Source organism: Bos taurus, chromosome 16 (assembly GCF_002263795.3).
Source record: "Bos taurus isolate L1 Dominette 01449 registration number 42190680 breed Hereford chromosome 16, ARS-UCD2.0, whole genome shotgun sequence".
NCBI lineage: Eukaryota > Metazoa > Chordata > Mammalia > Artiodactyla > Bovidae > Bos > Bos taurus.
This window is the reverse complement of record NC_037343.1, coordinates 69,929,259-69,954,815: the sequence shown is the minus strand read 5'-3', so window position 1 is coordinate 69,954,815 and position 25,557 is coordinate 69,929,259.

The following is a 25,557-nucleotide window of genomic DNA, read 5'->3' as shown; positions in this document are numbered from 1 at the left end:
ACTGAGCAACTAAGCACGCAGACACAGCATAATTCCGTTATGGTCAGAAAATATGCTTTGTATGATTTCAATTATTTTAAATTTGTTATTGTTTTATTTTATGACCTTAGATACAGGCTACAGATCTTGGTGAATAATCCATGTTCATTTGGGAAAAAAGTGTATTCTTCTATTGCTGGTTAATAATTAGGTCTAGGTAATGGATGATGAAAGTGAAAGTGGAGAGTGAAACAGTTGGCTTAAAGCTCAACATTCAGAAAACGAAGATCATGGCATCCGGTCCCATCACTTCATGGCAAATAGATGGGGAAACAGTGGAAACAGTGTCAGACTTTATTTTATTTATTTATTTTTTTTTTGGTTTCTTTTTTTTTTTAATTTTATTTTATTTTTAAACTTTACAAATTGTATTAGTTTTGCCAAATATCAAAATGAATCCACCACAGGTATACATGTGTTCCGCAGATGGTGCACTGCAGCCATGAAATTAAAAGACACTTACTCCTTGGAAGGAAAGTTATGATCAACCTAGACAGCATATTCAAAAGCAGAGACATTACTTTGCCAACAAAGGTCCGTCTAGTCAAGGCTACGGTTTTTCCTGTGGTCATGTATGGATGTGAGAGTTGGACTGTGAAGAAGGCTGAGTGCCTAAGAATTGATGCTTTTGAACTGTGGTGTTGGAGAAGACTCTTGAGAGTCCCTTGGACTGCAAGGAGATCCAACCAGTCCATTCTGAAGGAGATCAGCCCTGGGATTTCTTTGGAAGGACTGATGCTAAAGCTGAAACTCCAGTACTTTGGCCACCTCATGTGAAGAGTGACTCACTGGAAAAGACTCTGATGCTGGGAGGCATTGGGGGCAAGAGGAGAAGGGGATGACAGAGGATGAGATGGCTGGATGGCATCACTGACTTGATGGACATGAGTCTGAGTGAACTCCGGGAGTTGGTGACGGACAGGGAGGCCTGGCATGCTGCGATTCATGGGGTCGCAAAGAGTCGGACGACTGAGCGACTGAACAGAACTGAATGGATGATGTTGGTCAGTTCTTCTATTTTCTTGCGGATTTTCTGTCTACTGGTTCTATTATGAGAGTGTTAAAGTCTGCAACTATAATCATGTGTTTGTCTACTTATTCTTACATTTCTGTCAGTTTTTGCTTCACATGTTTTGAAGCTCCTGTTGTTAGGAATACATACATTTGGGATTGCTATGCCTTTTTGGTAAATTGATACTTTTAGTCATATGTATTATTTCTCTTTAGCTTTGGGACCTTTTCTTTTTGCCATGAAGCTTACTTTGGTTCTAATATAATCACTTGTGGTAGGGAAACTCTAAAATGGGCTCCAGTGATCTTCACCTTCTTGTATTCTTGCCCTTATGGAATTCCCTCCTCTTGAGTACAGGTTGACCCTAGTTACTTACTCCTAATCAATAGAATTCAGCATAGGATATCATATCCATGATTAAGTTACAAAAGATTCTGATTTTTGTCTTGCTAGCAGACTCTCTCTTTCTGGCTCTGAAGAAGCAAGTCGCCATGTTGGAGAGGCCTCCGTTACAAATAACTGAGGTGGCCTTGAGCCAACAGCAGTAAGGAACTGAGGCCATCAGTCCCGCAATCAGCAGAGACTTGTATCACAACAACTGTATCAGTTAGAGGACTCTCCAGAGAAACAGACTCAATAGGAATGTATAGATAGGATTTGGCTCATGTGATATGAATATGGTTTGTCTGGATGTGGATTTCTTTGGTTTATCCTGTTTGGGTACTTTTGAACCTTTAGGTTGTTGGCTTTTGTCAAACTTGAGAGGCGTCCAGCTTTTATTTCTTCAAATACTTTCCCAGAACTTCCCTTTTTCTTATCCCCTTGTAGAACTCTGATCACAGAAATATTAAACCCATCTTTTCTTTTTGTTGTTCATATTAGAATGTTTTTATTGATCTATCTTCAAGTTCACAGACTCTTCTGTCATCTCAAATCTGCTAGTAAGTCCTTTCAGTTAATTTAAAAATTTTGCTGACATTATTTTTCAGTTCTAAAATTTCCATTTCGTTCTTTTTATTGTCTATTTCTTGGTTAAAAATTAAAAATTTTCTTTAAAAAATTGTTTAAAGAGTGTTTGCACTACTCTTTTAAGCATTTTAAATTATTTTACAATTTTTTAAGGTCTTTGTCAGATAATTCCAATGTCTGTATCATCTCCTTGTTGGTGTCTGTTGGTTATCTTTTCCTATGTGAGTCAAGAACTTCACAAATTTTCACACATAATTTTGAGTTGTATTTTGAGTATCAGGTTATGAGACTTTGGATCTTGCTTGATGATATGGATATCACTGACTTTTTAAAAATTTGTTTTAATTGATGATTAGACTTAGACCACAAGTTCCCTCCTGTGGGTTGTGGTTACAACATGTCAGTTCAGTTTTCATCTTTGCGATGTTGCTGGTTCTGTCCCATGAGGGCACCACCAAGTGGTCATTCTGCAATCTGGGTGGAAGTGTTCTTAGTCTTTGATATGCTTATTAGGATTAGATTCAAGCACCATTGGGTTTAGGGTGAGCCCAGAAATTCCCTGGGTTACTGTCTTGAGCTCTTATCTTTCTGTTATCGCCCAGTACTTCTTAGTTCCCTAGGGGTTCCCTTTTTGATCTCCCATGCAATTGCAGCATGTCTGTGACTAAGTGGTAGGACAGAAAGAAAGCAAAAAAAAAAAAAAAAAAAAAAGCAGTGGGATTTGATCTTAGCTTCATGGAATCCTTGCTCCACTGAATGGTAAGGAAAGTTCTTTTCCCTTAGAATTTTGGTTCCTGAAGCTACCATTGCTGCTGTTCCTATTGCCATCCATCACCACCACTATAGAATCCTGGAGGGAGTGGGGTGTGCACAAGATAGAAAAAGGAGAGGCGAAGCTGAAGAATTTAATAATTGATAGATCAAGAGCTTCCTTGACAATTTTTTTTCTTCAAATTGGTTCTTAGTGTCCCTGACATTTGTATTCTTTCATATGAATTTTAGAATCAACAAATCTCTGGGATACTGATTCAGTTCAGTTCAGTTCAGTCACTCAGTCGTGTCCAACTCTTTGCGACCTCATGAATCGCAGCATGCCAGGCCTCCCTGTCCATCACCAACTCCCGGAGTTCACTCAGACTCACGTCCATCGAGTCAGTAATGCCATCCAGCCATCTCATCCTCTGTCATCCCCTTCTCCTTTTGCCCCCAATCCCTCCCAGCATCAGAGTCTTTTCCAATGAGTCAACTCTTTGCATGAGGTGGCTTAAGTTACTGGAGTTTCAGCTTTAGCATCATTCCTTCCAAAGAAATCCCGGGGCTGATCTCCTTCACAATGGACTGGTTGGATCTCCTTGAAGTCCAAGGGCCTCTCAAGAGTCTTGTCCAACACACAGTTCAAAAGCATCAATTCTTTGGCACTCAACGTTCTTCACAGTCCAACTCTCACATCCATACATGACCACTGGAAAAACCATAGCCTTGACTAGATGGACCTTTGTTGACAAATAATGTCTCTGCTTTTTAATATGCTATCTAGGTTGGTCATAACTTTCCTTCCAAGTAGTAAGCGTCTTTTAATTTCATGGCTGCAGTCACCATCTGCAGCCATTTTGGATATTGATTAGAATTGTATTTATAGGTTAATTTGGAAAATTTGTCATTTATGCAATTTGAGTCTTTTCAAGTAAAGTCACCTTTTGTATCCTTCAGGAAGGCTTTATAGTTTTTCTTAATGAAGATTTTGCATAATGTTGTGAAACATATACCCAGATATTTTATAGTTTTTTTGAGCTTTTGAAAGGTATCATTCCTATTTTATTTTAGGTATTATAGGTATATGGGAATATTGTTGATTTTCTGGATACAGAAACCATATCTTTTATCCAGAGTTTTACTAAATATACTTACTAGTTCTAGCAGTTTTTCAATTAAACCTTTTATTTTTTTTTTGGTACATGATATTTTCCATAAGTAATGACTCTTTTTATTTCTTTTATTTCCTCTCTCTCACTCTTTTTCTCTTCTTCTTTTTTTTTTTTTTTTTTGCTTGTTGTATTGACCAGAAATACCAGTATAGTGTTAAATTTAAAGAGGAGAGAAAAGATCTTTGCTTTATTCCAATTTTATTGGAAATCCTCTTAATGTTTCACCATTAAGAATAATCCTTTTTATAAGTTTCTAATAGATAGCATTTATCAAGATCAGGAAGGTATTTTGTATTTATGTTGGTTAAATAATTAAAAAAAATCACAGATAGATATTGAATTTCATCAAATGATTGTTCAGCATTTATTCAGATGTTTATAATTTTTAAACTTTTTATTTTCTAATGTGGAAATATCCTTGCTCTCCTAGAATAAATTCTACTTTGTTGTGATGAATTTCTCTTTTTATACACACCAAGATTCAATTTGTTAATGTGTTATTTAGAAATTTTGCATCTATGCTTATAAATGAGGTTCACTTATAATTTTTTCTTGAGATGTTTAAATCTAGTATTTGAACATCAAGAAAAGGATTTGAAATAAATGAAAAAATTTATTATATGTTTTAGTAAACTCACAAGACTCAGATTTTAGAAATACATCTCAAGAAAAATCTAGATAAAGTCAATCATCACATTCATGATGTGAATATTTCTAATGAACCTGTTCAGAGTACTTTTTTTTTGTTGTTGTTGTTCAGAGTACTTTATGTAAATATTTTATTTAATCTTGAAAACAACTCTGTGTTCATATGATGCAGATGGGGAAACTGAGGCTCAGATCTCATTACTTGTCAAAGATCAGAGACCGTGAACTCTCATGACTGTAAGTACTAGAAATCCAAATGACAGCTCCAGCAGGATGAAGAATGGAGTTTGGCTAACAAACTTTGGGGAGGAAGAGTCAGCTGACCTCAGGAATGAATGCCAGTTGCTGGGGAAGGCCTCCAGGGTTATCTTTTTTCTCTAAGGACCAGCCTCACTTTTCTTTCTTTCTTTATTTTTTTAGCCTCACTTTTCAGACCAGCTTTCTCTCCTTGTCAGGACTCAGGGAAGCAGGTAATTTGGGCTTCACATCCTATAGCTTTGTTTGCAAAGAGAGATGAATCTCTTCTTATTTTAAGGACACTGTGATGGTCAACTTCCACTAACACTATATGGTTTGACTGGGGCAAGGAGCAGCTTCCTAGAAGAAGAGGGTGGGTGCTGAGTACGGAGTTGTGAACCAGGAAACTATGAATAATTAGGCCTAAAACATTCATCCACCCAATCAGTGTCAGTACCATGGATTCCATGTTAGCCAAGATTCATCCTCAGGAGTATCCTATTCCTGATCTCTGCTCTTAACCACAGAAAACAAAGAACAGTAACTGCACCAACCAAGGGTAAAAGAGAAAGAGGTGATTTTCAACTCAGAGTGCACGTTAGAATTTTCCTAGGAGTTTTTAAATACTACTGCTGGCCCCTCCCCTTCTCCTGTCGACTATCCCACGCTGGGACCAAAGCAATGTATTTTGTCTTTCCAGGTGACTCTCATTTGCAGGGCTAAGGACAGGGATGGATCCACCCATCCATAAAGAGCCATAAACTGATGGATCCATCCATCCATTCCATCAATGATTTTTGAAGTTAAGTATTTATTTGAGTTAAAAGGGTTAGTAGGGCTTTCCTTTCGGCCAGAACCACCATCTTCCAGTAATTCGCCAAAATGACCAACACAAAGGGCAAGAGGAGGGCGCCTGCTGCATGTTCTCTGCTGCTGCTAAGTCGCTTCAGTCGTGTCTGACTCTGTGCAACCCCATAGACGGCATGTTCTCTAGGCCTTTCAGAAAACATACGTGTGACTCTACAAGAAAGGCGATGTTGTAGATATCAAGGCAATGGGCTCTGTTCAAAAAGGAACGCCCTACAAATGTTACCATAGCAAAACTGGAAGAGACTACAGTGTTACCCAGCATTCTGTTGGCATCACTGTAAACAAGTTAAGGGGAAGATTCTGGCCAAGAGAATTAATATGCGAATTGAGCATATTAAGCACTCTAAGAGCCAAGATAGCTTCCAGAAACGCCTGAAGGAAAATGATCAGAGAAAGGAGGAAGCCAAAGAGAAAGGGACTTGAGTTCAGCTGAAGTGCCAGCCTGCTCCACCCAGAGAAGCACACTCGTGAGAACCCACAGAAAGGAGCCTGAACTGCTGGACCCCCTTCCCTGTGTGCTCATGGCATGATGCGTGTGAAGAAAACAAAAGACATGGGCTGTAAAATTAATACATAATAAATTAAAAATGTTGGTAAGGAAGGATCTTGGAGGAGGAAACTATATTTTGATTTGTGGATGGTTTGGACTGAAGGGAGCATAAATTGATAGAGATTGGGGTGGGACCCATTTTAGAAGGAGAAAAGACATGAAGGTGAAAATGGTAAGTTGTCTTCAGGCCAATAAACAAACGTATCTGCCTAGGACAGCCCCCGAGGGACAGTGTGCAGTCCCCCAGGGACAGCGACAAGCCTCGGCCCCCACTCTACAGCCGAAGCTACTCTGCTGCCACTCTGCTTTCACATTTAGTTCAACAAACAGTGTTGAGCTGGACCGGTTTGGAAACCATTGGCCTAAAGGTGACATATTTGATCCAGTTGGTTGACAGTTGAGCAGAACAGTTACAGACTTGGATTCTGAAGTCAGGCAAACTCTTCCATTTACTAGCTGTATCCTTGGGGCTGGTTCCTTAACTTCTCCACACTTCAGTTTCCCTGTGCGTTGTTGGGATTAATTTCACTTATAGCAAACTCAGCCTTGGCTAAAAGATTTTCTTTGCTTTACTGTGACTGAACATCAGGGCTTCCCCTGGTTGCTCAGTGGTAGAGAATCTGCCTGCAGTGCAGGAGCCGGAGGAGATGTGGGTTTGATCCCTGGGTCAGGAAGATCCCCTGGAAGAGGGCACGGCAACCCACTCCAGTATTCTTGCTTAGAGAATCCTATGGACAGAGGAGCCTGGCAGGCTATTGTCCATAGGGTCACACAGAGCTGGACATGACTGAAGTGACTTAGCATGCACGCATGCACAAATGAACCTCATTTCTGCCTTGAGCCTCAGTTCTACAGATGGTGAAAACCTTGTCACTGTGAATGGAGTGTAAAATTTGTCATTTATTTTTCCTTCCTGGCTGGCATCTGGTTTGGGAGGTGGAGTGGAAAGTGGATAGAGGTTAATTATGGGGCATTCGGTCATGGGGAAGTTGTGGTCCCCAGTTATCACCTGATGATCCTGATGCCTCAGCTCCAGGCTGGTTCTGTTTGTCTCTAACTGCCAGCATCCACCTTCCCAGCATCAGAAAGAGACCCACGGTCCTGGCTGTTCTCTGGTCCACAGGCTACACAGTCCTTCTCCATCCTTCACACCCCAACTATGAGGCCACTTCTGGTCTCTTGTGTCCTGAGTCTCTCTCAGCTACACAGGTTAAAAAAAAAAAAAATAATCTATATCTACCCAAATTCCAAACCTGATCTTTAGGAAGAGGCATAAATTTTGGAGTTCAAATGCTAAGAACATTTTGTTTTTTAATTTTTGCTATCCTAATCCTACTCCAAGTGTTGTGAATGCCAAGGTGTCTTTTAGGGGCAAGCAGAGGGTGACTCCGTTAACAAGATTATACCCATGAAAAATCAATTGGCAAATATTTTGTAAAATGATTCTAACCCAGAGATTATAACAATAGTTCCTTTTTTAGGGCCACTGTGAGAAATGAATGAGACAGTGTACCTGGACCAAACAGAGTGTCCTCAAAATGTATCCACCATTAATATCATTGGCTTTTGTCCCTGGGGCTGTAGCCCCACCTCTGTGTCATCCACTTGCTCTGGGTAAGGTCTGCCAGTCCTGCCTCGATTATGTATGGATAATGGTGATGAGGTGTTAGAAGCAGAGGGAGGGGTAGGGAGTTACGGGTTCATGGCAACAGCTCCGTTTTCTTAAAGGCTTCAGTGCAAAGCCTCTGATACAATTTGTTAGCCCACCCAACCCTGCAAATCGGAAATTGGGTTTATATTTGATCAGTTTGGCTGGGCTACTGAAGCTTCATATGTCAACAGCAGTGCCGACTTATCGTCATAAAGCTCTTCGACGCCCGAACTGCCGCTCTGGCTTCTGGTTGATGCCTCCCACATTCTTGAACTAGAAAGAAACGAGCCCATACTTCTGGGTGTCGTTTCCAGGTCTGAGCCTGTCATAGATAACTTTGTCAGTCTTTGGAAACAGTAGCACTGGTAACTGGAGAGAGAGACAAATACAGCAGCATTGGAAGCTGGCATTTGAAAAATCACTTTGTTTTTCATCATTTGCTTTTAGCGTATAATGCACCCCCTCAAAGATGAAAGTTTTGAATACTTTTAAGGGCTTCCCGGGTGGCTCAGTTAATAAGAATTTGCCTGCAATGCAGGAGACCCGGGTTTGATCCCTGGGTCGGGAAAATCCCCTGGAGAAGGTAATGGCAACCCACTCTGGTAATCCTGGCCAGAGAATGCCATGGACAGAGGAGCCTGGTGGGCTACTATCCATGGGATCACAAAGAGTCAGACACAACTGAATGACTAACACTTTCACTTTCAAGACGGCCTTGTTCCAGGATTTGTAGTAAATGCTGAAAAGGGGGCAACATGTGGAAGGGATGTCAATACCTTGATGAGTTTGGGTAGGTCTACTTGGCATGAGAAACCAGATATGGGGGCTACTCCAGTGAGTTGTGACGAAAAGAATAACTTCTCTAATCATCAGAGGGAGAAGAATTTGGAATTTTCTGTCTGGGATTTGGAATCCAAGATGGAATAAATGGTCTAGAGACAAGGGAGTGGCTAGCTGGAAGGCGGTGGATAGCTGGAACTGGGGGACCACGGCTAATGAGAAAAGCCTACAGGGAGGAACGGCCGGTGACTCTTTCAGACAGCGATTCCTAGCATTGAAATTGTAACTGGGTTCCTGATCTGGGTTGTGCCATCAGCCACCAGCATCTGTCTGGGTCTGACACAGGTGCTGTCTTGGGGAATTGAATGAGAAGTGTTGTATGCCAGAGTTGAGACGGCTGTGGCCGCAGACAAGAGAGACCCACAGTGAGCACACAGCCCTCCGCCCAAATGGAGCGAGGAGCGAGAGGAAGGAAGCAGACTGCCCACCCACTGTGCCCCCTGCACTCTCCTGGGCTGCATTAGGGATCTGGCGGAACGTACTCAGTTCGTGGGAGAAGGACTTGAGCTAGTTCATCTGCTTGTAAAATAATGTGCTCACATTTGTCATGTTTCTGAATCACAGTGGACATGCAGGAATGAGTGAGTGAGCTGAGCTGATGGCCCATGTCCCTGAGCCATGCACTTGCCTTGTTCTATGCTTGCTTGAGTGCCTTATGCTTGTAACACTATCCAAAACTTTAGGGATGAAAAATGTTTGAGGAAAGCAGCCCTCTAGAATATGTGGAATCTACCAGTTTTATTTCCAGAAAAAAGTCAGACTTGGCCAAAAGAGGTTGCTTTCAACTAAGGGTGCATTGACAGATGAGTGGACAAAGATGTGGTGTATAGCCGCAATGGAATATTACTCGGCCATGAAAAGGAACGAAACAATGCCATTTGCAACAACATGGATGGACCCAGAGATGATCATACTAGGTTAAGTAGGTCAGGAAGAGAAAGACAAACATACGATGTTGTTTGTATGTGGAATCTAAAAAAATGATAGAAATCAACTTATTTTAAAAAACAGAAATAGACGCAGAGACAGTGAACAAACATGATTACCAAAGGAGAAAGAGGAGGCATAAATTAAGACTTTGGGACTAATATATATACACACTACTATTTATAGAATAGATAACCATCACAGACATAGTGTATAGCACAGGGTACTCTCCTCAATATCTTGTAATAACCCATAATGGGAAAGAATCTGAAAAAGAATATATACAGCACGTATAACTGATTCACTTTGCTATAATGCATGAAATTAACACAACATTGTAATCAAATATATTTCAACAAAAATTTTTAAAAAAGAAGTTGCTTAAACTTATTTATTAGGGATCTGGAAGAATATCAGTGAATGAAGACATGCCATGGTTAGTATGACCAGATGTCGATACAGGCTCACACCAAGGAGGACACCCAGCACTACCCTGAGTTAGAATGTGTTTTTCATTTCTACAAATAGGATTTTTGAGAGAAAATGAGCTTTTATTGCACAAATGATATGACTGAATTAAACTACTTGTTTTCAGTGGAAGGGCATATTAAACAGGGAAAGATAAAGCCAGATTTTAGTTCTTGTTCTACCAACAACCGATGACCTTTGATGATACCCCTTAACCTTGCTTAGCTGTGTCCTCTGTAAAGTGACAGGAGTTGTTTTTTTGTTGTTTTTGTTTGACTGTCAGTCACTCAGTTGTGTCCGACTCTTTGTGACCTCATGGACTGCAGCACGCCAGGCTTCCCTGTCCTTCACGATCTCCTGGAGCTTTCTCAAAACTCATAACCATCATGTTGATGAGGCCATCCAACCACCTCATTTTCTGTCATCCCCTTCTCCTCCTGCCTTTAACCTTTCCAAGCATCAGAGTCCTTTCAAATGAGGGTCCTTGCATCAGGTGGCCAAAATACTGGAGTTTCAGCTTCAGCATCAATCCTTCCAATAAATACTCAGGACTGATTTCCTTTAGGGTTGACTGGTTTGATCTCCTTGCAGTCCAAGGGACTCTCGAGAATCTTCTCCAACACCTTAGTTATCACCAAGTTTCCTTCCAACTTTAATTTTCTATGATTTAAGAAAGTTATAACAGGAACTCAAGTTTGGACAGTCTGTTAATTCAAAGATTCTCAAGTTTCTTTCTTCATAGCATCCTTTGTGCCTTAGTGATATTTTTCATAGTGTTTTGAGGCCAAAAGGAATACCCTCAAACTTCTATTCGTTATGTGGTTCATTTCAGTCACTCAGTTGTGTCCGTCTCTTTTCGACCCCATGAACTGCAGCACGCCAGGCCTCCCTGTACATCACCAACTCCTGGAGTTTACCCAAACTCATGTCCATTGAGTCGGTGATGCCATCTAGCCATCTCATCCTCTGTCATCCCCTTCTTCTCCTGCTTTCAATCTTTCCCAACATCAGGGTCTTTTCAAATGAGTCAGCTCTTTGCATCAGGTGGCCAAAATACTAGAGTTTCAGCTTTAACATGAGTCCTTCCAGTGAACACCCAGGACTGATCTCCTTTAGGATGGACTGGTTGGATCTCCTTGCAGTCCAAGGGACTCTCAAGAGTCTTCTCCAACACCACAGTTCAAAAGCATCAATTCTTCGGGACTCAGCCCTCTTTATAGTCCAACTCTCACATCCATACATAACCACTGGAAAAACCATAGACTTGACTAGACAGACCTTTGTTGGCAAAGTAATGTCTCTGCTTTTTAATATGCTGTCTAGGTTGGTCATAACTTTCCTTCCAAGGAGTAAGCTTCTTTTAATTTCATGGCTGCAATTACCATGTGCAGTGATTTTGGAGCCCAGAAAAATAAAGTCAGCCACTGTTTCCACCGTTTCCCCATTTATTTGCCATGAAGTGATGGGACTGGATGCCATGATTTTAGTTTTCTGACTGTTGAACTTTAAGCCAACTTTTCCACTCTTCTCTTTCACTTTCAACAAGAGGCTCTTTAGTTCTTCTTCACTTTCTGCCATAAGGGTGGTGTCATTTGCACATCTGAGGTTATTATTTTTCTCCCGGCAATCTTGATTCCAGCTTGGGCTTCTTCCAGCCCAGCATTTCTCATGATGTACTCTGCATATAAGTTAAATAAGCAGGGTTACGTGGTTAGGTCTAAACAACCTCATAAATGTATAAGTCCTAATATTAATAATTTAAGCCATTTGTAAAGTAATAAATATAAATGGAAAGAAAAGATGATATTTTATTTCATTCCTACATGACCATGCTTATTTACTTGTTGGGGAGTGTGCATCTTGTGCACAGCACAACTTCTCAAACCATGGAATCCAACTGGGCCCCAGTGTTCTCATTTCCTCTTCCATATTTTTTTTCTCACAATACTTGCATTTTATCACAGCAACCATTAAATCTGATTCTCACAAAGACCTGATGTCATTGAAAGGAACGTAGCACCATCTATCTTGAAACAGTGACCCTCACACTGGTAGTGTGTGTATTGCCTAAAAGCTATTGGTGGGTTTTCTAGGAAATTAAGAACAGCTGGGAGCACCTTTCCCGGCTGCATTGCCGGGAAAGTTTGCTGCATTGCCCCAGGTGTCAAGGAACACCATTTGGGAAGCATGACTTCAATCAATGTCTAAGGTCCTCCTCCCATTTTTAATGCAACTGTATGTACCTTCCTGTTGTAGACATTTTTGGAATCCATGGGCCAAGCACAGAATTGTACAGCTCTCAAAAATTCAGTACAGTGACTCTCGGAGTCCTGGCTTGTTGGTCCCAGCTCCCAGCAAAACGTTCCACAGTTTCTCCCCTGCTCTCTCATCTCAGACACTCTTGCTTAGCAAATAACCTGCCTTCTAATTTATAGAGGGTACATAGCTCTCAGAAACAAGCACTACACTTCTGTCCTCGCCCATAAACATTCCCTTTCGGCTCTACCCTCTCACTTCATCCCTCCAGGCTTGGAGGAAGAGGAGTTGCCCTCCATGCAGAAGGCTCATCCTTGCCCTGGGCTCCCAATCCCAACCCTTCCCATGACCTGTGGTCCAGCTTCTGACTCCACTGGGTAATTTCTTTCCCTCTCGTCATTTCAACTTCTTCATCTTTTTTCTCCTTTAATTTTTTTTAATTGGTGGAAAACTGTTTTACAGTGTTGTGTTGGTTTCTGCCATACAACAATATATGGCACTCATATATACAGCATACATATAAATATATATGCTGCTGCTGCGTCACTTCAGGCGTGTCCGACTCTGTACGACCCCGTAGATGGCAGCCCACTAGGCTCCTCTCTCCCTGGGATTCTCCAGGCAGGAATACTGGAGTGAGTTGCCAGTTCCTTCTCCAAGGCATGCATGCATGCTAAGTCACTTCAGTTGTGTCCAACTCTGTGCAACCCCATGGACATCAGCTCACCATGCTCCTCTGTCCACAGGTTTCTCCAGGCAAGAATACTGAAGTGGCTTGCCATTTCCTTCTCCACATAAATAAATATATATACTTATATATAATTTATATATCCCTTCTCTCTTGAGCCTCCCTCCCCTCCTGCCATCCCACCCCTCTAGGTCATCATAGAGCACAAGGCTGTGCTCCCTGTGTTACTTAGCAACTTCCCACTAACTGTTTTACACAGAGAGTGTATATGTGTCAACGCTATTTTCCCTGTTCATCCCACCGTCACCTTCCCCTGCTGTGTCCACAAGGTCATTCTCTGCTACTAAGGTCATCAGTACCATTTTCCTGGAGTCCATGTATGTGCACTCAACTTCTGCATCCTCACTGCTTCCTCCTATAGAGCCCATGAGTGTGTTCAAGTCTCCTACTTAACCAGCAGGCTCTAGCAATGTCCTTCCGATAGCTGATTGACTCCCTCCCGTTGGCAGACACGTTCCCTGAAGAAGAGCCCACACTCACTCCATTTCCTGCCGACCCATGCACTCCCCTGCTGGCAGCCCCAGACCCCGCCTCTCCTCTCCTGCCCGCCTCTCACTCGCTCAGCCCTGGCCTAGCCCTCCAGCTGCGGGAACCACGCCTCTCAGAAGAGGCGCTGCAGTCCGTGGTTCGGTGGCACTGTTTGTCTGGCTCACTTTCCGCTGTCTGCCTGACAGCAGCACATACTTCAGAACATTCTCTGAGAAGCTTCTTTGGTCCCTCCTCCCTCCTCCTTAAGGGGAACGGTCAGTCTTCCTTCGCGTTTTCAGCATCCTTCTAGACACAGCATCTGTGGCCATTTACTTTCGGTGCATTTCTTTAGCAAATATTGTCAGCTTTTGGAAAGCTGGACTGTGTCTTAATTATGCTGGATTCCCTGGGTCACACATACCTGGCACATCTCCATACCCTGTGATCAGCGAGTGAGAGGCTGAAGTTGGTACAGGAATAGATTACTCTCAGCTACCCATGTCAGCGTGCTGGTAACATCCTTGCAGTGGACATTTGATCCCAAACAGTCACTTCTAGGTTTCTTATTATCATGAGCTCCTTATAGATGCCATCTCACCCTCTCTCACAGCACCTCTGAGGTCCGTATTAGGCCCATGTTTGACAGATGAGGAAACAGAGGCTCAGAGTTTTAGTCCATCCGCCCTGGTCATACAGCTAAGGGTGGTGGAAGCGATATTCTGGCCCAACTCTGACCTCTTTCTCCACACCCAGGCATCCTCACATTGCCCGACCAGTGTATGCTTACTGTCTGCCCCCCTCATTCACTGTCAGCCGTCCCATCACTTCTTAGCAAGTCACTGGGGAAACAATGGACACAGTGACAGACTTTATTTTCTTAGGCTCCGAAAATCACTGCAGATGGTGACTGCAGCCATGAAATTAAAAGCTGCTTGCTCCTTGGAAGAAAAGCTATTACCAACCTAGACAGCATATTAAAAAGCAGAGACATTACTTTGCTGACAAAGTTCTGTCTAGTAAAAGCTATTTTTCCAGTAGTCATGAATGGATGTGAGAGTTGAACCATAAAGAAAGTTGAGGGCTGAAGAATTGGTGCTTTTGAACTGTGGTGTTGGAGAAGACTCTTGAGAGTCCCTTGGACTCAAGGAGATCAAACCAGTCCATCCTAAAAGAAATCAGTCCTGAATACTCATTGGAAGTACTGATGCTGAAGCTGAAGCTCCAATCCTTTGGCCACCTGATGAGAAGAACTGTCTCCTTGGAAAAGACCCTTATGCTGGAAAAGATTGAAGGCAGGAGGAGAAGGGGACGACAGAGGATGAGACAGCTGGATGGCATCACTGACTCGATGGACATGAGTTTGAGCAACCTCCAGGAGTTGGTGATGAACAGAGAAGTCTGGTATGCTGCAGTCCATGGGGTTGCAAAGAGTCAGACACAACTGAGTGACTGAAATGAACTGAACTTAGAAACCTATTTAAGACGCCAATTCAGAAGCAAAAGCATTAAGTAATGCCATTCAAATCCCAACACAGTCATAAATGCTTGCAGGTTATCAGTGACTGGGACCAAGAATTTGTGTTATAAATGTCACCCATCCACTGGCTTTATTTTTGTTCATTTAACAACTATCCTTTAACTAGCAGATCAACCTTCCTCAGAGAGAAACTAGGCTTTAGCGGAATGACCAGTGATGATAGCCTTCGAAAGCCCTTTAACGCTGTTTCACAGAGGTGTGAGCTGCCTACTCTGCCTCATTTTTCCTAACATGTCACCCAGGGATAGTCCAAGAAATCTCTCAAGTTTACACCATCTGTGGGCTTCTCACCTTGCAGCACCTGCCCATAAGTCCCCATCTGGGCCCCTCTGCTGAGAGCTTCCTTGTTGCCAGGAAGGCTACATTAAACCTGGGCTGGGGTGGAAGGGTGGAGGGGGCCGTCCCTTCAAGGAAACTTGGCCAAGCCTCTCCCGTCTCCTGAGCCCATCAGTTCAGGCCCTCCTCCCCACCCCTTCCCTTTTTGTTTAGTTTGACCTTGGTCACTGATGACAAGGCTTCTTTTCCTGCCAAACCAATCAATAAGCTAAACAGACAGAAGATGAGTATTTAGAATATGGGAAGCCAAACTCAAACACAGATAGGTTATCAGTCTAGCCCAGAGCAGACTTCTGAGCAAATATTTCATTAACAAATTTTTCATGGCAACTTGCATGTTAAAAAAAAAAAAAAAAGAGGGGAGAGGGAGAGAGAAAGAGAAAACAGTGGTTGTTGGCAGAGTTGGGGGGTAAAGAGAAAGGCTGCTGGATCCTTGAAGCTGAACTTCCCCAGGAGGGAGTGAGGGGCAGAGAGCTGGGAGAAAGGTGGGGTGACAGAGAGAAGGCCCCCAGGAAGGGGAGCCCCAATCCCCTTAAAACCTTTCAACGTCTAGCCTCCTCTCCTGCCAGGGCTATTGTGTGTAAATTCATCTTCAGCCATCTCTGGGGGCTGGAGCTGGTTAAGTGTCCCAGATGCAAACCCCAGGTTGGCCATCAGTGGCTGACTGTGGAGTCCTGGGATGGTCACCCAGTGAGGGGACTGGGAGGGGAAAGGAGATATGGTCCCAGGGGAGCCCCGCGGGGGAGCTGGAGGCAGGGGCAAAGGAAACAGCCTAAACAATAGTAACAAGAACAACTGTTTTTGGCTCCCACTAAATTTTAGGCACCTTGGAGGCTCTCTATCTTGTTATATCATTCTCATAACCATGCCTAAGACTGTGATAAACACTGGTGAACATGCTCATTGGTTCCTGTTCTGGTTGTTCAATATTTTGAATGTTATACCTGGTTCACTACAACCCTTAAAGTAGTTTGGTTTTAATTTATGACTCAGGAGCCTGAGGTTCAGAGAGGTCCAGCAGTTTGTTCAAGGGCACACAGCTGGTGAACTGCAGAGACAGGGTTGGGACCTGTCCAATTAGGCCTGTCTGATTCCAAAGACAAGCGGTTTTCAACTCCTTTGCTCTGCTTCCCGTCTAGCTTTAAGAATATTTAGAGGGAAGGTTGGCAAAGCACGGAATTACTAATATTCAACTCTTGGAAGCAAGTGCTTGAAGGAAGGAGAAGAATGAATAGACTGAATTTTCAATCCCTTGTGTGCTGTGATCCTTCCTACCCTCACTTGTGTGCACTTGGCTCCTGCATCCTGGAAATTCCTTCCCCCCCTTTCATCTGAATTCATGGGCAACCCGTTCAGGCCACAGCAACTGGTCACTGCACAGAAAAGCTCCCTGCCCTGCCCTGCACTATTTGCTCTTATTACTTTCTACTTTTTTTCTTCAGAGCACTTACATCGATGCCAATTAAATATCTTTATGTGCAATTTATTGATGAATATCTCCTAGATAGATGGAATAACAATGATAAAAATGATAATGACTAATAATTATTAAATAATATAATCAATAGAATAACAAATATAATAATATAACAATATAATAACAAATTTTGGTATGCCTTATAAAGTCATTTGTTGACAGTTAAATTTTTTCTCCTTTGTAATATCTTCTTTTTAAGGCTTTTCAATCACTACGTGATAAAACTTCCTACTTGTTTCTATGATTATTTGATCAATTTTATCTGCCCCCTAGATTGTAAACTTAGAAGGGGCAGGGGCCCTATGCAGGGCTCGTGGTTGTAACTCTTGTTCTGGTTTATACTAAGGGATCAACATGTACATACATACCTTGGAGATACTGCAGGTTCAGTTCCAGACCACTGCAATAAAGTGAATATTACAATAAAGCAAGTCACATAGTATTTTGGTTTCCCAGTGCATATAGAAGCTATGTTTATACTATACTATAGTCTATTAAGTCTATTAAGTCTGCAGTCTATTAAGTGTGCAGTAGAGAAGGAAATGGCAACCCACTCCAGTGTTCTTGCCTGGAGAATTCCAGGGACGGGGGAGCCTGGTGGGCTGCCATCTATGGGGTCGCACAGAGACGGACACAACTGAAGTGACTTAGCAGCACCAGCATTATGTATAGGAAAATCAATGTACATATCTTAATCAAAAACATTTCATTGCTAAAAAATGCTGACCATCATTTGAGCCTTCAGAGAATCATAATCTTTTTGCTGTTGGAGGGTCTTGTCTTGATGTTGATGGCTGCTGACTGATATCAGGGTGATGGTTGCTGAAGGCTGGGGTGGCTGTGGCAATTTCTTAAAACAACACTGAAGTTTGCTACATTAAGCGACTCTTTCTTTCATGAATGATTTCTCTGTAGTATGCACTGGTGCTGTTTGAGAGCATTTTACCTACAGTACTGCTTTCAAAATTCAAGTCAATCCTCTCAAACCCTGAAACTGCTCTATCAACTAAATTTATATAATATCCTAAATCCTTTGTTGTCATTTCAACAGTCTTCACCAAAAGTAGGTTCCATCTCAAGAAACTACTTTCTTTGCTCATCCATGAGGAGCAACTCATACTCTGTTAAAGCTTTATCATGAGATTGCAGCAATTCAGCCACATCTTCAGACTCCACTTCTAATCCTAGTTCTCTTGCTGTTTCTACCATACCACAATGACTTTCTCCACTGATGTCTTAAACCCCTCAAAGTCATTCAAATCCTAGAGGGTTGGAATCAACTTCTTTCAAACTTCTGTTGATGTTGGCATTTTGAACTCTTCCCAAGAACTACAAATGTTGTTCATGGCATCTAGAATGATGAATTAATTCCAAAAGGTTTTCAACTAACTTTACCAAGATCCATCCGAAGAATTGCTATTTGAAGCATCTATAGTCTTAAAAATTCTATTTCTTGAGTAACTTGAAAGTCAAAATTACGCCTTGATTCACAGGCTGCAGAGTGGCTGATGTGGTAGCAGGCAGGAAAACATCATTAATCTCTTTGTATATTTTCATCAGAGTTCTTGGATGACCAGGTGCCTTGTGAATGAACAGTAATACTTTGAGAGGAATCTTTTTTTCTGGGTGTGAATATTTAAAAACCATCTCATAAACAGATGTGCTATCATCCAGGCTTTATTGGTCCATTTATAGAGCACAGACAGAGTTGAAATAACATAAGTCTTAAGGGCCCCAGCATTTCAGAATGGTAAATGAACATTGGCTTTGACTTCAAGTCACCAGTTGCATCCGCCCCTAACAAGAGAGTCAGCTGGTCCACTGAAGTTTTGAAGCCAGACATTGACTTCTCCTCTGTAGCTATGAAAGTCCTGGATGGTGTCTTCCTCCAATAGAAGCTGTTGTTTTGTCTCCAGTGAGAACCTGTTGTTTGGTGTAGCCATCTTCATTACTGATCTTACCTAGATTTCTGGATAACATGCTACAGCTTCTCCATCAACATTGTGGCTGCCCCTCGCACTTTGATGTCATGGAGATGGCTTCTTTCCTGTAACCTCATGAACCAACCTATCCTAGCTTCAAATTTTCCTTCTGTAGCTTCCTCATCTTTCTCAACCATCATAGAATTGAAAAAAGTTAGGGTCTTTCTCTGGACTAGGTTTTAGCTGGACAGAATATTGTGGCTGGTTTGATCTTCTGTCCAGACCACTGAAACTTCCCCCATGTCAGCAATGAGGCTGTTTCATGTTCTTATCATTGGTGTGTTCACTGAAGCAGCATTTTTAATTCCGTACCGGAACTTACCGATTGCATTCACAGCTTGGCTTAACTGTTTGGCCAAGAGGTCTTGCTTTCAGTCTGTCTAGGCTTTTAACATGCTTTCCTCACTAAGCTTAATCATTTTCAGCTTTTGATTTAAAATGAGAAATGTGTGACTCTTCCTTTCACTTGAGCACTTAGAGGCCATTGTAGGATTATTAATTGGCCTCAATATTGCTATGTCTCAGGGAATAGAAAAGCCTGAAGGAAGGGAGAAAGATGGGGGTACAGCTGGCTGGTGGGCCAGTAAGAACACTCACAACATTTACGGGTGAAGTTTCTCATCTGTGGAACCCCCAAACAATTACAGTAGTCACATCACAGATCATCATAACAAATCTAGCATTAGTGAAAAAGTTTGAAGTATCACCAAGAAGTTACCAAGATATGACACAGAGACAGGAAGTGAGCAAATGCTGTTGGAAAAAATGTAGCCAACAGACTCGATTGATGCAGGTGGCTCACAGAACAGACCTTCAATGTATAAAAATGAAATATCTGTGAAGGAGAGTAAAGTGAAGTACAATAAAATGAGGTCTACCCGTATGGTTGCCTGGATTGAATTCACAATGTGAATTTCTTTATTTTAATCTCCAGTTTCCTCAGGCTGCTGTAAACCTCTAATCTGAATCTTGGAGTTTAACCTTTTTAAATTTTGAGTTGTAGAACACGCGGGGTAGGAGGGACCTCTTTGGCAGAAACATCGAGTTTAAAAGCTAGCATGTACGCCCTTGTCACACACGAGTTTAGAGCAGAGCCAGGACTTAACTCACGCCTTCATTGCCCCTTGACTTCACCTTCCTCCCAAGTGGTAGACCCTGAAGTCCCCAATGTACAGATGGGCATATTGGGGCAGCACCCGCGCCAGACCACAGATTATGCGTCTCTCAGCTGAAGGCTGTCTTTGGGAGTCTGAGCTGACTCTAGGGTTAAGCTTCTGACAGCTCTAAGTACTTTTTCCTCTTTCATGTTGCTCTCAAATATATTTCTATCCCCATCAGACCATCCCCCTTGTTCCCATTTAACCTGAGAAAGTTAAACCCACTTTTGATCATCATGTGAAAATCTGAGGCAAAGTGCTTCCTTCAAGGCAGATGTTTGGAATCGCTGAGCTGCAGGCGCTCAACTTGTCAAGTAACTTTTCAAATGATGAAAAAAAGGGGAAAATGTAGGTCAGGAAGCAATAAACTATATTCACATCCAATATAGCCTTCTGCTTAAGGAGCCGACTTTGAATCTCCACCTTTTACTAAAATGAAACAAAAATCCAAATCCAACCCAAAGCATTACAGCTTTAAGTACTGAAAGTATTTATTATTTCTATTCAAGTAATCCAAAAGCATAATCTCAAGAACATCTCTGCTCCAGGAATGTCTCAAAACACCATGGATTTGGTGTGATTCCTTTATCCAGATGTTTGTCGAAAAGACTCTGGATGGCATGTGGGGAATTAAAGATTTATTTTTAATATTTGAGAGAAGTCATATTTCTAATAACAGTGAGCCTTCCAATGTGTCCTCAGTCTTTGCTGCCTCTCTGCTCATTCTTGTTATTGTTGTCTTAAGTAACAGCTCTATTCTTTGAAATTATCCGCCTGTGGGTTTCCAAATGTTAATACTTAGATATTGGAAGAACAAGGTCATTGAGGTACTTTCAGTAAAACGCTGATAGTCACATCAAGTTAATTTCAAGAGACAATTTTCACCCACTAAGCTTTTTCAAGTCCTGCAAAAGATGGCTTTTCATGGGGCAAAATCTCCAACAATTTGCCCCAGTCTCCCAGATTTTCAGAGTATTGTGACTTGTCTTTGAAAACTATGGGATATTTCCAACTGTTAATCACTCAGTTGTGTCCAGCTCTTTGTGACCCCATGAACTGTAACCCGCCAGGCTCCTCTGTCCATGGAATTCTCCAGGCAAGAATACTGGAGTGGGGTGCCATGCCCTTCTCCAGGTGATCTTACCAACCCAGGGATTGAATCTGGGTCCCCTGCATTGCACACAGAATCTTTACTGTCTGAGCTGCCGGAAAGCCAAGTGAAAGTGAGGTTGCTCAGTAGTGTCTGACTCTTTTGCGACCCCATGGACTGTAGCCTACCAGATTTCTCCGTCCATGGGATTTTCCAGGCAAAAGTACCAGAGTGGGCTGCCATTTCCTTCTCTGGGGATCTTCCCAACCCAGAGATCGAACCCAGGTCTTGTGTGTTACAGGCAGACACTTTACCCTCTGAGCCACCAGGAAAGCCAAGTGTCCCTTAAACCCAGAGGCATCTCATCAGAGACCCCAGTAGTTATGATGTCCCCACTCTGTCCAGACATCCAACAATAAGGTGATGAACTTCTTATTATCGGAAAGCCTCTCCCTCATCTATTATCCCCTTACTTGTAGAGAAGGATATTCTAAAATATCCTTAGATAAATCGACATGGTAGATTTTATGCATTGAGTGAGTTTACCTGCTGGAGAAGATATATTTCAGGTTCTAGTGGCAGAGAGAAATTTAAAATTAGGTCACCTCATGGTTACAACTTGTGTCTATAACAGAAACTAAAAGGTCTCAGAGATCATACAGATTCTCTGGTTGGGAATCCAAAAGGGACCTACTGTGAAACAGTCTTTAATTGGTTTGTTACACTCAAAAATATACTGAATATGTCTATGGAAACTGAAGTTTTGCTATCAAATAATAAAGCAGGGTTAAAATTTAAGATCTGAGCTCTAAGATCAGTCCCCGTAGGACCAGTATGTGTGTTTTAGAAAGGGCCAGCCTCTGTGTTGTAATTTTAGAGAAACACAACAGTCCTCCCTAGCCTCGAGACCTTTATTTAGTTTACTGTTTCTTGAAACTGGTGCATTCAAATTGTCTTTTAAGATCTGGAGACTTCTGAAACATAAATACTTCTTTTTTCTTTAGCTAACACTCAGGTGGTATTCATTTCCTGCTAGACAGTCTTCTATGCTCTGTGAGTATTAATGTATTTAATCCTTTCAGGAACCTTCTGACTTGGGTATAAACGGCATCCCCATTTTGCAGATGAGAAGCACAGACACGGAGGGAGGCCAGGTAATGCATCCAGGGTCGCAGAGTCAGATGTGAGCTCAGAAAGCCTGCTTCCGGGGCTGGCTTCACACTACGCCATGCAGCCCCCTCAGCTCCTGTGTCTCCGCGACGCTGGGAGCTTTCTTACTTGTGGAACGTTTGGGAAAAGTGAGGGGGGTTGCATATTACAAAACATGACGGTGCTTCGGGGAAAGCAGTGGAGTGGAGAAAAGAACACAAGGGAGCATGTGAATAACGAGGACAAAGTCCACTCATGTCTTAATTGTGGCAACAGCTGAGAGAGAACTGTCACGACGGACAACATGGACTTGCAGGTAGGACTCTTAATTTTGGAGTTCGTCCCTCACTAGGCATATGAGGGACACTGAGGCTGAGGGAGCAGACAGAGGACAAGGGCAGGAGGGTGCTCAGATGCCAGAGGGAGTTAGTGGCAAAGCCAGGACTGGAGCCCCGGTCCTCCAACTCTGGGTCGAGGGCCCTCTCTTCCCCTGAGGCATCCTCTGGGCTCCAATTCACTGAGGGGCTGGAGGAACCTCACCAGAAAGGAGCCTTTTCTTTCTGTGGTTTTCCTAATAAAATGTCCACTTCTGGGTGGCATATGGTTGGTCGACAACACACAGAAGGGAATTTTCATCCTGCTGTTTACAAGGATTATTTCCTCATGGACACATTTTCTGGGAAGAGAAGAGCACCTTATTGACCTCGTGTTACTTTGCGAGGAGCAGGTAATGCAGTGAGGCTGGAAGTGGAGTTCATTGTCACTCGCCTATTTCCTAAAGACACAGTGCATTTCTGGCGTTCATCGGAGGGGCCAGGTGGAAGCATGTGGGCTGAAGTAAGGGAAGAAATGAGGAACATGGTTGGAAATGAAAAGTATTGAAATATAAATTAGTATAAACCCAGGGGTCATCTGGCATGCAGTCTTGGCAATAAGAGAATCTACAATGTGGATGAACAAGTGAAAGAAAAGTAATCAAAAGTAAGAAAGAGGCATATGTGAGGCATTAAGCATGAGGAACAGAGGCTGGGGAGGATTAGGGAACAAAGTCCAGAGAGTGTAAAAAGAGATAAGAAAGCCAAAGTGAATGAAAAGTGATTGCACTGGAGGTTAAGAGAAATCATGGGGAAATTGTCCAAGTGCGTAAGGAAGGCAGGGGTCATTGAAGGAGACAGTTGGATGGCTAAGACACAGCAAAGAGTGAATTAATGAAAAAAGAGGTAGATGTGGCTGAAAAACATTAAATGGGTTTTTTTTTTTTTTTTTGCCTTGGAACTCTCAGTAAGATGGGGGACAAATGTTAGAAATCCACATGCATTTCCTAAAGGAAACAAAAGAAATACTGATGAATGGCAGGAACAAGCCACCATGAGAGATTCAGACATTGACTAGAAGACAGGAAAAATGTTGGAGGCTTCAGTCCAAGGCAGAGCATATGCAAACACACTTGAATAATAAACAACAGGAACTTAAGAAATGAGGATTTGAAAAACAAACATTTGGGGGAACCACAAGTCCCCAAAGTGTTGGCACTGCCCCCAGCCGTCTTGCACACTAGGTTCTCCTTCTCTGTTTCTCTCCCTCCCGTTTCCTGTTTCCCTTTCATAAAAAATTATATATATATATATATATATATATATGTATTGAAAATTGGCTAAGTGCTAGGCATTGTGCTGTATATGCGCAGGTAGATGAATGAGTAAGGTATTGTCTGTTCTCTGCCTCAGTGAGTTTCATTTTTGAAGAGTGGAGGCAGTCTGTGAATGGCTGTGGCCCAGCCTCTTGCTACAGACCTGGGAGGGCTGAGTGGTGTAGGAGCTAAAGACGTGGGGTGGGGGGGTAGGCATTTTAGATTGGGACAAATTAGACCTTTATGAAGGAGATGAATAACATGATTGCTTGTTAGAATATTAAGAACAATCATCCCAGAGTTTGGGATTTTCTTTTGTTTCCAGATAATTTTGAAAGGGTTTCCATGAAGTCAGGTGTCAGTGGTGTGGGTTATTTTAGGGGGAGCTATTCTAGGAACCCCTGACATCACGTTGTGTGTGGTGACTTCTGCAGATGCATGGAATATCAACTGCAGATGAGGCTGCAAGCTGGGTCATTGACATTGATGTCTAGGGCAGGAGTGAGAGTTTGGCCCACAAGGAAAAGGTGTGGAGACTGAGCTCAGACACTCATCTGGGGGACCCTTACTCCCCTAGCAGGGACTGAAGAGCACAAGGTGTCAGACAGAGGAACAAGTGTCATCAGTAAGGACCATAAAACTCTGAGTCTTGGAAGAGGAGAGGAAGATCATCACTGAATTTGATGATCCAATTCAGTGTAGTGCCAAATAGGTAATGAGGCTAAGGACAAGGAATTTAGAGGTAAAACGGATCCCCCATGGTCACAGGCAACAGATTGGAAAGGAGGAATCCAAGTACAGAGGCAGATAAAATTTTAATGTCTTTGGCACCAGGATCTGGAGCAATAAAAGAAATCAAACATTATTCTGGATCACAAAAATGGAAGGACTGTGAAAAAGTCAAAGGTAATTAGCTCAGAGTTATAAAAGAGAATGGTTAGTGGGGTTTGACCAAGGAAACAGGAGGAACGTCTGCTAAGATTTCCCCATTCCCTGTCCCTCTTCCCATCCGGCTCCTCTCTTCACGTTTGTTCTCTAAAACTTAACCTTGATTGTGGTTCTTTACGATGTTTTCAGCCCTACACATTTGAGAACAAACATGGATTAGTAATAGTTGCTCATCCAGCTGATATTTTCGTAGGCAGGCAGGACTGGGTGGGAGTGGGAGGTGAGGAAACTTGTTTCATTTTAACCCTCCTCCAACTTTGTGCTTCTGACATGCTTTGCCAGGAGCTCAGTGCCCCATGCTATTTGAGCATCATTCCCTTAGACCCTTCCAATACTATAAAGTATAGATTTAAGAAACAGATGATTGATTTCTTCTTCTCAGACTATCTTCTTTGACTAGCAGGTGCCAAAGAATATTTTCTCAGAAAGAAATTATCATCAGGTACAACTATATTGTTAGTGACCGACAAGGAAAGTTACTGCAATCTTCCAATTCAAATAGAAATTAGTGACTTGATTGATTTAAGAATTTCTCTTGTTTGTTTCTTTTTAACAGCTCACTGGCATACACATTCAAATTTCAATTTGTTACAGCCTTCTTAACATTTATTCTCCAAAAAATAATTATGTGTAAATATGCCAG